This window comes from Prionailurus bengalensis, chromosome D2 (assembly GCF_016509475.1).
Source record: "Prionailurus bengalensis isolate Pbe53 chromosome D2, Fcat_Pben_1.1_paternal_pri, whole genome shotgun sequence".
In the NCBI taxonomy this organism is placed as follows: domain Eukaryota; kingdom Metazoa; phylum Chordata; class Mammalia; order Carnivora; family Felidae; genus Prionailurus; species Prionailurus bengalensis.
In genome coordinates, this window is record NC_057351.1 from 78,989,032 (window position 1) to 79,001,792 (window position 12,761).

The window sequence follows — 12,761 nt, forward strand, 5'->3', positions numbered from 1 at the left end:
ACTGAATTCAGTTTGAGCGAAACAGAGAACAAAGAAAGAGGGGAGAGGAGAGGACACAACAGCAAGGAGACCAGAGGAGTAGGGTTTGGAGTCACCGGGAACCAGGGCACGATCCAGCCACCGCGTAAGGGATGGGCTTCGTTGCTGTGTGCTTTTAGGCAGGCCACCTCCCCTGTCTGATCTGCAGCTTCTCCACACAGAGCCTGTGGGGAAGAGGAAATGAAATCGTGGGTAAGGGGCACCTGGGTGGCTCAGTTGGTTGAGCGTCTGACTTCGGCTCAGGTCATGATCTCACGGTTCGTGGGTTCGAGCCCCGCCTCGGGCTCTGTGCTGAAGGCTCAGAGCTGGAGTCTGCTTCGGATTCTGTGTCTCCCTCTCTCTCTGCACCTCCTCAGCTCGTGCTCTCTCTCTCTTTCAAAAATAAATAAAAACATTAAAAAAAAAAAACAATCGTGGCTACCAAGGGACTGATACACAGCTGACACTCGCGTGTTTGCTCCCCTGAGCCTTCCAGGGCTCCTGTGCCAAACGAACCCAAAGTAGAGAAGTTGGTGAAACTCACACATGAGCCCCGGAGACAGTCCCTTCACCCTGTTGCTCACATGCAGGCCGTGCCGTGTTGGCACGGTCGGAAACCTCGCAGGTAAGGGCAAGTCTCCTTCCAAGAGGAGGCTCCGAGCGGTGGCGTTGTTCAGGGGGCACCGGGAACCCATTCGCTTTGGCAGGGAAGGCCACAGTGTGTCACCAGCACCGGTCAGGGACTCAGCACTTCACCTGCACGGTCTCCTCTGTGACCTACCCGCTAGGTCATCGTCACCCCCATTTTATAGAGAAGAAAGCCGAGGCTTGAGGGCGTTTGTGAAGGGCCTTGTCACAGGTGCACTGCCAGAGCACAGGAGTCAGGGCCGTGCAGGGGGCAGCTGCTTCTGCTCCTTTAACATTTGTGCCCTGCCCCGGGCAAGCTTGGGCATCCCACCCGGCCGGGGAGGAATGCCAGAGGGAACGCCTGCAGCCCCCACCGTATACCTGCCCCTCAAGGGAGGTGGGCTTGCCGGGAGGGAGCTGGGTGGGAGTCTGCAACATTTCCTGCTGGGCGAGCTTACTGTGCTTCACGGGCCGACTCCCAGGTACCGTCTTTCCTCCCGAGTTTCTCCCCTGGGGATCAGCAGAGCTGTTCCCATGCACCCCCTGACCTGCACGTCCAGAGCTTCTCAAACTCCCCCAGGATCTCGCGAACGTGCAGGTTCCACCTTGGCTGCTCTGGGGGCGGAGCCAAGGACTCTGCTTTTCTGAGTCTACCGGGCGATGCAGGATGCTGGTCGGGAGACCGAATCCGAGGAGGAAGGTTTTAAAGCGATGCTTTATAACCTCAGTGCAACGTGAGAATTACCTGGGGAGCCTTTCAAAAATCTTGGATCCCCGGCCCCACTCAGCCAAATTAAATTATAGTCTTTTAGGGGCAGGGCCTGGGAAATGGGTATGTTTTTACTCTCCCCAGGAGATTCTAACTTGCAACCCACGTTGAGAATTACTGTTCTAGAAGCAGGCCTGGCTCTGGGTAGCAGGCTGTTGGAGGTTTGTGTGCTGGCATTCTGCTCGACAGACCCAGCCTCTCTCTCTCTCTCCCTCTCTCTCTCTCTCACTGTCTCCTCTTCCTTCTCCTCTTCTCCCTCCTCCCCTGGCACACCTGAGAATATGAATCCCAGAAATACAAATTTCCCTTGAGCCAAAGCTTTTCTCTCCAATGGAGTTTTTGTTTTAATGTTTATTTACTTATTTTTGAGAGACAGAGAGAGAGAAAGAGAGAGGCTAGGGGAGGGGGACAGAGAGAGGAGAGAGAGAAACCCAAGCAGGCTCTGCACCATTGACGCAGAGCCTGATGCAGGGTTTGAACTCACAAACCATGAGATCATGACCCAAGCAGAAATCAAGAGTCTGAGGCTTAACCGATGGAGCCATCCGGGTGCCCCACCCCCCACCATAGAGTTGTTTTTACCAAAGCTTTGCATTGATGGTTCTGGGCATCTGACATTTTCCCAGTGACAAAGCAGCCCTTTCTTTCCCACCTGGCTATTTCTTCTTTGAGTGTGTGCTTTGTCACTCAGAGCCCTGCAGGACCGAGGAGTACAAACATCCTGACCCCAAAGACCAGCGCCCCAGGTCTGTGTTCTCTGAAGCCCTGAGCTACCCAGAATGGGAAGCTGGAGCCTCTCCCTCTGCTGCAGGCAGGGGTGAAGCATGAAATGGAGGCAGAGTGGCCCCATCGTCTCCAAATGTCCTTGGCACCCCACCGGTCCTCGAGCCTGGCAGCCTCCACCAGCCTCGAAACAATAGGCTCAGCCAGGCTCTCGCCCCTCTTCCCGGTCCCCTGAACAGCAAGTAGGCAACTGAACAGATGCGTGACAGAGCAGCTGGAGTGAGGAGCCCCTGGTGTTAGCCCTGCATCCCCACGGCCCTGGGGTAGGGGCCGTGCAGGGGTCAGGGTCATCGCAGTCACAGAGCACGTTTCAGAAGACGTCTCAGGAGACGTTCGAAGAGAAGTCCTCTCTTCTGGAGTGGGGGCTGGCCCTCTGACTCAGCTATGAGAAACAGAGCATGGGAAGGGGAACATGGGAGCCAGTAGAGTGGTGGGGTATGGCAGGTGCCACCTGGACCAAGAAATTGGGGTGGATTTCACCAATAATATATCATGGTGACTTCATGCACGCTCGGTATGATGCAAACGGAAGGGTGCTCACCTTTGCGTAGCCTTCTCCCAAGTCCATAACCACACTGCGATCGTGGGAAAACATCAGACACATCCAAATGGAGGCATGTCCTATAAAACACTCGACCAGTGTTTTTCAAAGCCATCAGGGTTATAAAAGACAAGGAAAGACTGATAAAGTGTAACAGGTCGACAGTCCCACCCTGGACTGGATCTCGGAAGGAAAAAAGGACATTAGTGGAAATATCGGGGAAATCCAAATGAAGTCGATAGTTAATAGTACCAGTGTTAATTTCTTCATTTTAATCTACGTCTCGTTGACGTTAAGGGAAGCTGGGGGAAGGGTGTGTGGAACCTCTCTGTACTACCTTTGCAACTGTTTCTGTGAATCTAAAACCATCTTCCAGCTAAAAGTTGTTTTTAAAGTACTGAAAGAAAATAAAAAAGGTGAGGAATGGTCTCTCTGTCTGTCCGTCTGCCTCCCTCTCTTAAACACTGTCTGATCTACAAGGTAGAACCATGAAAGAAGGAGAAAGCTAGGCTGCTAGCTGGAGCTGAATTTACTGCCAGAAAACAGGTCTGCTTTACTCTCTTTGCTGTGATTTATAGCCAAGGACCCGGACCCCCATCGATCCTCACTCTGAGCCCCCAGTGCAGGCGCAGGGTCCTCTGGGCAAAATCGATGCTGGGAGGCGACTCTGCATTTCACTGCCTTCATAGGAATCCAGATTTATGTTCTGGGCAAGATATATCCCAGGGCAGTGGGAAGGGGGCCAAACGAGGAGGCCCGGGTTCCAGGCTCAGATCTGCCATTTACATCTGTGTGATTTAGAGCTGTTTACTTTCCCTCTCTGGGCCTTAGTTTTGGGAAATGGTCTCTATGTTCACGTGCAGCTCATATCATCAGGTTTCTTTGATTGCAAAGGACAGCATATGGCTATGGGTAGCAAATCTTGAGTGTGAAAGAACATTATTGGAAGGAACCTATGGAACAGCTGGGGGCTCAGAAACAGAATTAATCAAGGCGGACTAATTATTGTAACAAACAACCCAACATTTCGGGGGCTTCACACAGTTCAACGTGTCACAGCCTAGTCAGGTTGTTGTTGGTGGTGGTGGTAGTGAAGCTCTGTTCTACACAGTCATTCAGGGACCCAGGTTCCTTCCATCCTGTGGCTCCTCCCTGCTCTAAGTCCTTGGTATCTTCCCCCACTCAACCACGAGATGACGAAACAGAGTGAGGCCCATGAATGGGAGGTTTGTGATGCGCCATGTTGGACACGGCACGCATCACTTCCATTTACAACCCGCTAGCCAGACTGAGGCGCAGGACATCCTGGGAAATGTAGGCTGAGTGTGTTCTCAGGAAGACATGGATGTGAGAACCCTATAGAGCGTCCATCATTTCTGTTACAGGCAATGAGAAATACTCAAGAGCTTTGCTGAGATTTGATCACGGGATGAATAAGTTCCCACCATTGAAAAGATTTCCATGCTTACACTTCTGTGCCACATTTAGAGTTCTGGAAGATACTACACTTGGCCCGGCTTGGTCTCATGCCTACCCATTGGCCTAAGAGAGGGCAGGGCTCCTATCCTGATACTTCCCAGAGGGCACACAATGGGGAGAAGGGGAAACACCCCAAAAGGAAGCACACCCGCCACATCCCATGAAATGTGGATGAAAGCAAGGGAGGACATGGGGGCCCACACATACCCCTCTGGCCACAGGTAGGACCTGGAGTCCCTAAGTGAAAGAGTCCTGGTCTTTCAAGGCCAATCAAATGATCCGTTGACGGAAGAAGATTTAGAGGCGACAGGAGAAATGAGAAGGCCCCCCACTCTGTTTCCGTAGAGCAGGGGTTGGCAGACTGGCCTGCAGACTGATGCCCGTTTCTACGAGGAAAGTTCCATTGGAACACAGCCATGCTCATTCACTTCCATATTGCCTGGGGCTGTTTTCACATTATAGCAGCAGAGCTGAGTAGGTGTGACAGTGACTGCACAGTGTGCCAAGCCTAAGATATTTACTCTCCAGCTCTTTAAGGAAAATAGCTTGTCAACCTCTCCCACAGGGCAGGTGATGGGATGGACTGAAGGGATCCCCAAAGTCCTGGACACTCCTCTCATTGAAAAGTGGGTCTCCCTCCCTCCCTTGGCTCTGGGATGCTGGAAGTGATGCTCTGTCAGTGTCAGAGACTTTCAAAGACTGTCTCCAGCACTGCTTCCTAGATCTTAGAGCCCTGAGCCACCGTGTGAGAAATCTACCTGCTGGAAGAACACAGGGGCAGAGAGAGGGCCTCAGGGAGCCCAGCCTCCCTGTTGTCCCCACCGAGCTACCAAGATGAGAAGCCATCTTGGACCCTCCAAGACCACACTAGCCACCGAACGAGTGTCACAGAGCGACCCCAGTCAATGCCACCTGGAACAGAAGGTGCCCCCAGCCGATCCGGCACCAAAGGTCTGATCCATGAGACCATGAGATGTGACACAGTGGTGGTTGCTTTAGGTCACTAGGACTTGCTGTTTGTTCAGCTGCATTAGAGACTCAGGACTGGAAGGAACAGTAAAGACCACGCTGACACATCCCTCATCATGTGTACGACCTGGAAGAGGTGAAAGGGAGGTGGAAGGCGATGGAGATCACTGAGTCACACCACGGGGACTCTGGGGCCTCGGAGATGAACTCTGGACCCAACCCACTTCCCAAACGTTGAAAGCAGAGGGAAGCGAGCCGCTCCTCAAGAAAGCTGGTGAAACACACGGCATGTTCCCTGAGGCTGTGGCCCCAGGGGTCCCCCGGCCACTCCTCTGATGCATGCCGCCAGGGACCATAGTAGCACCGACAGTTAGGGTCACAGGGGCGTAGAAAAGAACAAGGGGATGAAGGGGATTTACAGAAGCCGTAGACAGAGAAGACAAAGAAGACCCACATCTACATACGTAACTGCTCTGTAGAGAAGAGAAAACTGCTTGTCTCATCTCTCTGACCTACAGGAAAAACTCTCTCCACTTTGGGGGACCCACGCGGAGTGGGGGACCCACGCGGAGTGGGGGACTCCACTTTGGGGGACCCAGCCCTGCTCCCCAGAGAGTCCAGAGTAATCTGGACTGGGGTCGCTCTGTGACACTCGTTCGGTGGCTAGTGTGGTCTTGGAGGGTCCAAGATGGCTTCTCATGCTTGGTAGCTCGGTGGGGACAACGGGGAGGCTGGGCTCCCTGAGGCCCTCTCTCTGCCCCTGTGTTCTTCCAGCAGGTAGATTTCTCACACGGTGGCTCAGGGCTCTAAGATCTAGGAAGAGTCCCTAATTTCCAAGTCCTTAAAGCAACCCACTTACTTGCGTGTGAAGTAACGTATTCACAGGTGCTGGGGATCAGGATGTGGACGTCTTTGGCGGGGTCCGTATGCTGCCTACCCTAGTTAGCAAGAGTCATTCCCCGGAATCAGGATTTGGGGCCATTTTTATCTTCTTTAAGATTTCACAATGACTGCATATCATTTTGACAATAAAATACAGATTATTGTTTGAAAGACAAAGCAGCTTCCTTGCCTCTCTTGGGTCTGGCTAAATTTCCCCCAACGGGAGTCTGCACCCAAATACCCATGACCAGCGAGTTCCTGTCCACATGCCCCAGAACACTGGTCGCTGGGTAGTGTTTCTCAGTCCCTCAGTTTCTCTGGGTGTATCAGAGGACATCTGGACGATACAGCCCCCACACAAGCAAATCTGGACACTGGGAAGGTGCATGGACATCGCAGCAGTAGTCACCAGCTTCTGGGAAGAACCGACTCTGGGTGGGGTACTTTCCCTGCCTGGTCACACTTGACCTTCACTATGGTCATAATAAAGGGTGGGTTCTGTCATTACCAACTTTACAGCAGCTCAAAGAGGCTAAACAACTGGCCCGAGAGCTGAGGTCAGGTAGCTGCAGCCCATCCCCAAGGGCAGGGGGAGGGGATGGCTGCCCCCATCTACTTCCACGGTGCAGAAAGAGACCAGCCCCCACTTGGAAGGGTTTGGGACACTGGTCGCCAAAGTGACCAATGTCTGCAAAGCTCCTCCAGGACCTTACTGATCGTCATCACTATGTTGGCCATTGCACGTAGAAACCCGGATACAGACGTTTTTCTGGCTGTCTTTCCTCCTTTCCCTCCAGTCTTAGTGGAAGGGCGGGGACAGGATCTCGTTCCCAGGGGCTCCCCCCTCCCAGCTCCTCTGGAACTTGACCCTTTGGCAGAAGCCCTCTTGACTTTGCCTGACCCCCTTTCCTTCTCGCTATTGAAGATACACCAGTTCAGGCCTCTTTCACCTGACAAGCAATCCCTCCTAGGCCTGGGTTCCCAGTTAGCACCCTTTCTTGTTTTCCTCTTCTCTCAGCTCTAGATGTGGGTATCTGCCCGCCCCTGAGTTTCCCACAGGCATCTTAATCCCATCTCCAAACTGACCTGCCTCTCTAGCCTTTCCCTGGGGCCCCTGCAATCTGTCTTCTCTTCCCGTATTCCCACTCTTGGATACCACCTCCGGAAGCAGAGCCACCCAACACAGAAACCCTTCCGGGTCCTCCCCCAAGCTGTCCCCCATCCTGTGGATTCCATGCCCAGGGCGTTTTCAAGTCCATCCACCTTCTCCTCTCTCCATGGCCACCCCCAGTCATGGCTTCCATCATTTCCCAGTGTCCTTGTCAACTGCAACTCTACCTTCCTGCCCCCCCCCACCCACCCAACCTTGGCCACTCCATTCTCCTTCAACTTTATCCTCCAACGAGCTCACATTCCCTGAAGTCCCCTGGAAAGATTCTGGTGTCATTGGTCTTCTCTTTAACTGGCGTGTCCAGTCTGTCAGCCCAAACACACACATTCATAAATCGATGATAGGTAGGTAGGTAGGTAGATAGATAGATAGATAGATTGGATATCCATATCTGGTCCCTCTTTCTCTCTGACACTTAACCCCCTGCTCTCGGGCTCATTTTTCTTCGCCACCCCCCCCCCCTTTGTCTCTCTTGCCTCCTTAGCTCTGGTGTCCCTCCCCTCTGCCCCATAGCACCTTGAACTTCTTCTCCTGCCAGGAGACATGCTGACCTATAACCGTCTGTGTATCTGTCCTTCCTGCTGAACTGTAACCTCCTTGAGATAGAGGACAATGTCTTATTCATCAAGCTTTAGAGGTCTGCAGGTTTGCTGAGTCAAATGTGAGAGCAGGACATACTCCCTGACCTGGTCTCTCAGCCCCTTCTCGTCGTGCCCCCCTTCTCATCTCCGAGGACAGAACGCCCCCCCCCCCCCCCCAATCTGCCAATCTTCCTCTGCACCGCGTGTTGAGCACAGCACCAGGTGATACCATCGCCAAGTCTCTTTCTACAGGCGGGAAACTGAGGCCCGGGGGCCTTCGATGAGTCCTGCACATAAAGCAGGCAGACCATGCATGTGAGAGCGTGTGTGGGAGCATGGGCACATGTGAGTGCGTGAGAGCGTGTGCAGGCGTGCGCGATCACGTGTGCGCGTTCACGCGTGGACACACCCACACGCGCCTCCTACATTTCAGCAGTGTGTGGACCACCTGTGGAGCCCATAGCGAGGAGATGGGTCTGGTCTGTGTCACCACGCTCCAGACACGCAAGGCCTCTGGCTGGGATCCATACAGTAACAGAAGATGTACATGTAGCAGGAGCATGGGGTCGGGGGTGGCCGGGGGCTGGGAGAAGGGCCTCCAGGGGGCGTCTCAGGGAGGATCCCATCTGAGGACACGTTGAAATTTCACCATCGGAAACGCTGCTTATATCTGCCCCAGGGCCCTGACCTTACCTGACCTTGCATGGGAGTCAGAGGTCAAGGTACATACAGTCCCATCCCCACCCCTCCCCTTATGCGCGCGTCACTGCCTCCTGTCCAGGAAGTCCCCGGGGCAAGGCCTCCAAGGCCTCGGTCAACAGCAAGAGAGCCACTGGGGGGAGCCCTTGAGCCATAAACAGCCAATGTTTGTTCGCGGAAGGATCTGTAGCTGAGGGGCGAGTTTGTGGCCCTTGAAGACACTAGATGCCTTAATATGTATCAGTTTGTGGTTCTGTTGTGTCCCACGAGCAGTGGGAATTTGCCACCATTCTTTCAAACATGCTGCGGCTTCTAACAAGCCACCTGTGACCTTGAGCTTGCTTGTGGCAGAATTGGGAAGGCCCAGCTGGCCTTCACCTGTAGAGGCCCGGGGCTGTAACCTCAGCAGGTGGTGCCCAGCTCTGCCTGCCGTGGAATTGCTGTGTGATTTTGAGCAAGCCCCTTGCCCTCTCCCTGAGCTCCAGGGTCCTGACACCAGTCAGGATTCTCGGGTAGAAATGACAGAACGAGGCGTACGTGAAGCTGCTGGGCGGCCTACACAATTCCGAAGAAGGCAGAGACCTGGGCAAAACAAGAAATGGGAAACTAAGGAGGCTGAGAGCTCAGGACCCAGCTGGGTCACCCCCAGCCCCGGTTGCCTTGAACCCACCAGCCCCGCTGGGAGACTCTGGTTCTGTCACTGCTGCCCACTGTCCCTGGCATCTGTATGTCCCTTCCCTGCATGGGTCACATGGCCATGGTCCCTCTGCCCAATGATGTCTGCTCCCTCCTATCTTCACAGTGCAGAAAGGGACCAGCCCCCAACAGGAAGAGCTGGGGATACTGGTAGCTAAAAGCGAGCAATATTTGCCCCACGTCGTATCCATATTGCAAGTGGCTGGGTTGGCTGAGTCCTGGCACCCCGAAATAGTAACCCCAGCAATCCCAAACACCATGTGGCACCTCCCACGGGACCCGGCATTACTCAAAGTGCCTTTTGCATGTACGTTCACTGGACCCTCACAATTCTACAAGACGGATTCTATTATCATCCTGGTTTTACAGATGAGGAAACTGAGGCAGGCCGACTTTAAAGAATTCGCCTAAGATCACACAGCTAGTAAGAAAGGGAGCATGAATTTGAACCCAGGGAGTGTGGTTCTCTTAACCCCGTGCTCGGCTGCCGTGCTGGACATTCTGTTTAGGTGCCTCCACTGACTCCCACGACCCAGGAAAAGAACAAAATGACAAACACACATCAGCCTCGAGTGTCTCTGCTTTTCTAAGCCTTTCCTGTCTCTCCGTTTTAATGACAAAACCACTTTTCTGTCTAAAGAGCTCATCTTTAGGAGAAAGTGTTCTTATTTTGCTGCGGGGAAGTCAGTAAATGTTATAGAAACCACAACCTGAATCAGGAGTAAGGGATGGAATACATTTCTCTGTTAGACATTAAATCCAGAAGTCCCGAAGGTGAGAAAAACACCTGCTTGGTTTTCGAACGCTCGCCCCGGATTCTCTGCCAGGCTCCCAGTGTTCAAAAGGTAGGAAGTCGGTGTCTTTGCACAGAACGACCGCCAGAGGGCAGACCGTGCCTTGACGCGGCTACGTCAAGTTTCCCCTTGAGAGACGACGAATCTACAAGTCGGCTTTTTCCAGAGCAGGCTGTTTGCAAAACAGCCAGGAGGTGTGGCTCCGGGGACTAGGATTGTATTTTTATCCGCTGCTCCTTTTCAGCAATCTGGCAGAAGTCTCTCAGGCACACAAAGGAAGCGCCTGCCTCCTGCAAAGCGTGGAGGGCATTGGCTGGGAGAGGTGGTCCAGCGTGGGGGACCCCAGCTCCGAAGTATTGTTGCTAACCCTACCCCGCCCCCCAGGAGGAATTGATCTCTGCCCTCCTCCTCCTCCAGCCCCCGTGTGACTTCAGTTTTGCCTCTGGCCAGAGCCTGATGCCTCTGCCCTGCTTTTCAACGTGGCCGGAGGAGCTGACTCAGGGCACATGGCCACTTCCCCGCTGCAGCCAGTCTATCGGCCAACAGAGGCCTGGCTCAGAACCCCTAAACACACCAAGTTCCGGGGCCAGACGGAGCCCTGCAAAAAGGAGGGACGTACACTCCCCAGGTGAAGACGAGCCCGGGGCTAGAATTCCATGCGGGAGGCTCTGGCGCCTCCAGGGGGCGCTCCAGACAATGGCGTGCTCCGTCCTCCGAGGACAAAGCTCCTCTCCCTCAATGCCTGGCTCCTGAGACCCCCGCTCGGGCAGCACAGTCCCACCGAGAGGACCCCAGAGCCCCAGGGAAGAGGACGCCTTAACCAACCAACGTTAAGGACGTCCTTAACGTCCTCTTTAAGGACGCCTTAAGAGGACGCCTTAACCCACAGGTGGGTTCCTGTGGGCCCACCTTTTGTTTCGTTTACCCGCCACCTACTTGGAAGAGACGCCTCCTCCGAGAAGCCCTCTCTGACTCCCTTCCTCTTTTGAGGTAAAACCACCATGTCTGAGTCCTCTGGGATCCGCCCCGCCAGTCTCTCCGCGGCCAGATCCCTTCGGTGGCTCCCACCCTGCCCACGGCTACACCTTGACCTGCCCGCCCCACCCCGGTAGCCCAACCACAAGGGGCTCTGCCCTGTTCTCACACTGTGTGGCCGTGACTTCTTTTCTAATGCAGATAATGTTCTGACTTACCTGTTTGTCGCCTTGCCTTTTTGTGCCTCGGTTCCAGGACCTTTTTTCCTTTCCTGCACAGTTAGCCGGGCCACGATCCCTGTTGTCCAGCCTATTGGTTAACCCTGTGTTTGCGCAGGGCACTTTGTACAGACGTTAGTGGAATTTGTCAACCTTTTCCTTTGTGATTTCTTCCAGAGCCTCAACGTTTAGGAAAAAAGTCACTCCTCTGAGGAAGCTATAAACATTTAATTTTGGCATCTCTTCTATGACTCAATTTTTGCACTTAATTCTTTTTTGGAATTTTTGGAAGTCGTGTTGGAGATGTGACTCTGGATATTTTGTCATTTTTATCAGATTGCTAATCAGTGGTCTCAGGGTTTCGTGTGACTGCTTCGCCGTCGGCTGTTTAACCATGCTTTTTTCCACCTGGGAATGGATGGATGGAAGGGTGCTGTGTGTGCATCCTTCAATGGTCCACGCATTCACACACACACACACACACACACACACACGCACAACGCCCTACCTTTTTCTTGTATAAAGAGGATTCTGTTAGATTCGCTATTACCCGACTTGCTCTCCTCACTCAACCCTGTGTCTTGGAGGTTTTTCCATGCTGTGCACAGAGGCCCGGTCCATTTGTTCGTGCCACACACTATGCCTTAGGGCAGATGTGACATATTTTATTTAAGCAACCCCCTGTTGATAAACCATTGGGTTGATAAACCATTGGGTTGTTTCCAATGCCTCACTATTATAAACAATGAAGTGATGAACATCTTTGTCATACATATCTTTGAAGGCATGTGAAGCATTGGAAACAGATTTCTAGAGGTGGAAATGTTAGTTCTGGAGTTTTGATAGGTATCCACGATCACATTCTCCTCTACAACCCAGCACCGACATCACTCCCAAGACAACGCACAAACGTGCCTCTTTCCCCACATCCATGCTAACACTTGATATTCTCCTTCTTTTAAATTCCTGATTACATTATGGGTGAAAATAATCTCTCATTGTTGTCTTAAGATGCGCTTCATTTATTATTATCGACTGTTACTGAATTTCCCCTTAGGTGAAATGCCCCTGTTGAATGACTAGACAGAAATGAACGGAACGTCAAGTTCTCGGCAGACGTGGGGCATGGTGAGCGTGAGAAGGAGGAGAGCAGAGGAGACTCGTCTCACTCGGCGGGGAATGGACGAGGCAACAAGGATCGCTCACAGGGACCACCCTACCACTCAGATCCTGGCGGACAGGACTGAGCAGAGCTCAATGCTCTGGGTGGTGGGCAGGTGGAACCAGCCAAGGAGCACTTCTCGGGGCTGACATTTAAGGCAGTGGGGGTTGTACCCTGACCACAGGTGTCCTGCCAGTGGGGTCCGGGTGGAGCTGGACTCCAGCCAGAAGTCGGCTTGTAGAGCTGTGTCTCCTGGCCCAGGGGCTCTCAGTTCAGAGGAAGCTGAGACTTTTGCAGTTCATCTGCCTACAGGGTGATGCTTTTTTTCTAATTCGTGCAAAGGCTCTTTATGTACAAATGATGGCTCTGGGACATCAGCAGGTGAACACATCCTCTG

At 53.1% G+C, this 12,761-nt stretch overlaps 1 non-coding gene across 1 annotated transcript; it reads left to right on the forward strand.

The window, feature by feature from the left end:
• Window positions 1-240: 240 nt before the first annotated feature.
• TRNAR-UCG lies at window positions 241-325 on the forward strand. Its single transcript has one exon. It is a non-coding gene; the product is annotated as a tRNA-Arg (tRNA).
• Window positions 326-12,761: the final 12,436 nt, after the last annotated feature.